General features: G+C 55.7%; 1 protein-coding gene across 1 annotated transcript in view; it reads left to right on the top strand.

Annotated features, from left to right (window-relative positions):
* The window catches only part of NR5A1 (nuclear receptor subfamily 5, group A, member 1), a gene marked incomplete at its 5' end in the record, with an annotated part of 12,252 nt that overhangs the window by 809 nt on the left and 6,701 nt on the right, over nucleotides 1-4,742 (top strand).

The following is a 4,742-nucleotide window of genomic DNA, read 5'->3' as shown; positions in this document are numbered from 1 at the left end:
CTGCTGTCACCGCGGGGCTAATGATTTCAGATCCATCACGGCGGGGGCAGGTGTGGAAGCAATCGCCGGCAGAGTGACTGCGGTGTCAAGCTCAAGATATAATTGAAAAATGTAACGTTGAGGAATTATAGTTGAGACAATTCTCTCCTCCGCCGTTAGGAGGAAAATCGATGCTGTCAGGTGGGTGCCTATGAGCACCAGGCAGCCAGGGCAGGGCTGGCCTGGGCAGGGGACACCACCAAGACTCCTCTGGAGCTGCTTCTGCTGCCAGCACCCTGTGAATGTGCCTGCTGGGGATGTGGAGCTGACCCCATCCTGCCAGGCTGTTCCCTCTAGCAATCGTTTCCCATTCATGTCCTGGGCTAAGATCCCAAACTGATGCAAAAATGGGAAAGAAAGTTTTGCCATATGGCCAAAACCCAGCGTGCCACATCCTGGGAGACCTGTGTGTGCCTTCCTGTGCTTCCAGCATGAGGCTGTGCTACCTGGCTCTGGCCAAAATCACCTTCCTCCTGCGGTGCCATGGGGCTGAGCGTGGCAAGAGCCTCACGGCTCAAAATAGCCCCCGGCTGCCAGAACAGTGTCAGGAAATGGCATTGTGGGGGTGGGCTGGGCTCATTTCAATCATATCAGTGTCCAGCCTGGATTTTGGGAACAGGGTGGTTGTTGTTTTGCAGGAGATATTGTAAACAGTGTAAATTCAGCTCCCGGTTGCATTGCTGCGTAGCCTTGTAACTCCATTGTCAGCTTGATTGTGCCACCAAAATAGGCTGTTTCCGTATGAATCCACATCGGTGCATGCTCCTCTTCCCATGGGGCTCTGGATGGGATGGCAGCACCAGCGGCCTCACCTGGGATCCTGCTGGGAGTGGGACATGTTCCCAACCATGCCCAGGACACAGGGTGCAGTGCCCAGGGATGGCACATCCCCATCCATCACTGCTGTGCTGGGGACTCGTGCCGTTTGCTTTCATCCATGCAGCGAGCATGGGGCAGATTCCCAGCATCTCGCAGGGCCAGAGACCACAGGACACTGCCCAGAGGGAGCATGAGAAAGTGTGGCTGTCACTGGCCTCGGCTCCCTCCCCTCTGCTGGCTCCACAGCACACAGTGTAACCAGGAAGGTCTGAGCCCCCAGCATGGGGCTCTGGTGCCTGGGCCCCTCTGTGCTTGTCCCTGCGGGGATCGTGCCCAGGCTGCTCTTCACCCACCCATCACGGTGCATCCTTCCTGGCATAGGGCAGTAGTTTTCCCTTGGGCACATGCAGAGAAGTGGTTGGGATGCAGGAGTCGCTCCGCAGCTCCTGAAACCCCACTGCTGCTACTGCCCAGCACATAAAAGCAAACAGCCGCTGGGGCGGTAAATGAACTCCTGCTAGTGCAGAGTTTATGGCTGTACCCTAAAGCCTGCTAGCGCCGAGTAAAACCGCGATCCCAGAGATCGATGGCCATCATTCAGGCAGTCCCTGCTGGGTCCCTGCTCCTCCTGGGAGCAGGGAATGCCGGCAGCCCTCTCCACCCTCTGGGGACATCGTTGTGAAACGGATGGTCTCCATCCCCAGCTGGGAAGAGCTCTTGGCTGAGGCTGGTGCAGGGATCCAGGCTGGAATGGCATCATGCTGGGACATTGCTTCAGGGCATCATGCCAGGCTGATGCCAAGCGGGGAGGGGATTCAAGGGTTGACGTGGGGGTGCAGGCAGATGACCCCATGTGTGGTGTCCCCTGCCTCAACATTCCCAGAACCCACACGCTCCTGTGTCAGGGCTGTTCTATCAACTGCTGGCTGCTCCCCTGGGCCTTGCTGGGAACCTGAAGGGGATGGAGCAAACCGTCAGGGACACAGGGATGGTCAGGAGGAGCCAGGAGAGAGCAGGAGCAGGTCCGCCCTGGATCTGGCAGTTCTGCTTCCCATTCCCATCCTCATTCCCACACTAGCAGCCCATCGAGGGGCAGTGGCAGACCGGGTGCTTTGCCATCTCCTCCCAGTGGGGTGTCTCTCCAACACCCCCCCTCGGCTCCAGCGCTGCGCCTGGGGAAGGAGAGGGGGGAGCTGTGCTAATGGCCTCTTGACATCGGCTCACACGCCACGTCCGCCCGCAGGCGCGGGGCAGTCAGATTGAAAACAGATTTAACTTCCCAGATATATCGTTTCATTTAAGGGCCAGTAATTCTGTCAGTCTGCCACTGACAAACGAGGGTCCCCATGCCAATCCGCCGGGGAGACTGATGTCGCGGCGCTCATCTCGTGTCACCAGGCAGAGAATTACGGACTGCACTGGCCTTCGGAGGCAAGACTAATAATGCTGCGCGGCAGAGGGGGATTTGGGGGCCTGCTTGTTTATCGAGGGCCGGCCAGGCAGCCGCGGCGCGAGGCCACGCGGGCGGAGGTGGGAGAGGTCAGCGCTGACGCCCATAAATACGAACTTTAACTGAGTCTAGATGAGATGTGTCAGGACTGAGGGAAGATTTGCAGCATCTCTTCAGGAAGAAAAATATGGGCCAGGGGTGAAATATATTTTGTTGGGTCGTGAGTCTCGGGCAACTTTGTCCTTTCAGATGTAATTTTTTTATGTATGTATCTATGGAGAGATACACAGAGAGAGATGTGCGTACACACACTTGCACGCTCACGTTGTGTCTGGTTTCGGTTTGGTTTATATGGTGTCTCGCACAGGCTGCTTTATATAGGAGTTACTGCCACACATACATATAAATATGGTGCACAAGGGGTGCAGTGACCTTTAGATTGGGATGAGCAGCCAGGAATGTTAAACAAATTGCCACAGTTTCAGCCCCAAGGCGGGGCTGGGCTGGTCCCTGCTGCTGGCGGAGGGGCACAGTGTGGCTGTGGGGAGGTGGGCTGATGCTGATCCCTTCCTTGGCCCCTCTGGGCCTTGGGGCTGGGGCAAGACACCCTCCCATCCACGGGCAAGCACCAGTGAGTGAAGGGGAACGACACACACTGAGGGCATCACTGTTCCCGTGGACCAAGGGGTTCCCGAGGCTGGGCGGCTCTCCCTTGCTTCTCATTAGAGATCTCAGAGCCACGACAAAGCCTATTTGTAGGCAGTTGCTTCTCTGCCTTTAGCATGCGTGGGTCATCTTGACCCCATCTCCTGGCCAACAGCCAAAGTGTTTTTGGCAGATTTAAAATCTCCTTCTGGTCATGGATGCTGCAGCAATGTTTAGCATCCTATGCACTGGGGGAAATGTGACAGCTTTCCCTGCCTGGTGGCGATCCGGCTGGCACAGCCCTGCCCTTGTCCTGGGGTGCACATAGAGTCACAATGCCCATGCATTGCTGCAGCCAGCTGCCTGCAAGCCCCAGCAAAGCACAGTAGCCTGGGTCATAGCCTCGTGCTCTGCCAACAAGGAGATGAGATCCTTCTGCGAACATAGTCTTGATGTTTTTTTGCTTTAAGATGCCCATCGCAGTGGTATCTGGGCAGTGGGATGGGGACCTCCATTTGCTATTAACACTTTAGACTCGTGGGGGTTTTCAATGCAGGTGACTGGTGGATGGTAAACCACTTTTGTACTTCTCGGTAGCCAAGGTGATGGGTCCTGCTTGCGCCCAATAATTTCCTGGGCTGTAACTCGGGATGCTGGCATGTGCCATGTACCTCTGGGTATGGCGCAGTCCCACTCCCTGCACAGGTGGTCCAGGGCATCCTCCACCTCAGGTACCACCATCTGCCCTTGACCAGCTTTGGGATGCTGAGGAGCTGGGGTAGCCTGACCCCATTCTGGGGAGCCCCAGCACTCCCAGGGACTTCCTCTCCTTGTGCCTGTTGCAGGATGTTTAAAACTACAATGCATGCGGGTCCTGCAGCCCTGCACCCGGGCAGTGCTCTGCACATCCTGCCACCCATGCTTCTGCACACCCTGCTCCCATCCAGACCGTGGTCCCAGCCCATTTGCCAAAGGGAAATGCATTTTTCTGTGGATCACAGGCCTTCAGCAACAAGGAGCTTTCAGTGGCCGGGCAGCAGGGCAGTGTTCTCCCTGCCCGAGGAGGGTTTTGCTGCCACGTTTTGTGAATGGGTTAAATGCCTGCTTTAAAAAAAAAAATAATACATTAAAATTGCCTCTTAAAGGCAGATTGCATCAGGTCCTTGACAAAGCTCTCCATTGAAAAGCCTTGACATTAAAAGGGAAAGATCCTTTGCTTAACTTTTATAGGCGAAAGTGCATGCGTGCCGCCTCGCTGCGAGGATTGATTGACTCTGAGTGGCCATCCATTAGCAGCCTCTGCTCCAGGGAGGCCAGACTGGTGCTGGACGCAGGGGAGGTGATCTCCAGCTGGGAGCTGGAGCAGGATGCCCACTGCTGCCCCATCTCAGAGCATGGGGACACCCAACTTGGTGTCGGGACACAGGCAGGGCTGGGGTCCCAACCATGTCCCCCCATGCCATGGCCACATGGCTCTGGTGAACTGTGATGCTCCCAGGAAAGGCCACAGGAGAGGGGAACAGCCATGCAGCAGCCATGCAGGGCAAAGCATGCTGTTGTTGGTATGCAGGGAGGTGCTCTGCTGTGGGAGCTGGAACCACCTGCAGAGTTTGGGAGAAGCTGATTAGTAATTTTTAAAGGAAGAAACGATTTCGAAACGGTTGAAATGTTTCCTTCTTCCAGAATTTTTAAAAACCATTTTCAAAACAAAGCTTTCAGTCTGTCCCTTCTGGAGCTCATCCCACTCAGGAATGAGGCACAGGAAGGAGCTTCCAAAACAACACTGCGA

This window comes from Nestor notabilis, unplaced genomic scaffold (genome assembly GCF_000696875.1).
Source record: "Nestor notabilis isolate BGI_N333 unplaced genomic scaffold, ASM69687v1 scaffold20247, whole genome shotgun sequence".
NCBI lineage: Eukaryota > Metazoa > Chordata > Aves > Psittaciformes > Psittacidae > Nestor > Nestor notabilis.
Note: the sequence above shows the minus strand (reverse complement) of the source record. Positions and strands in the feature narration are given on the sequence as shown.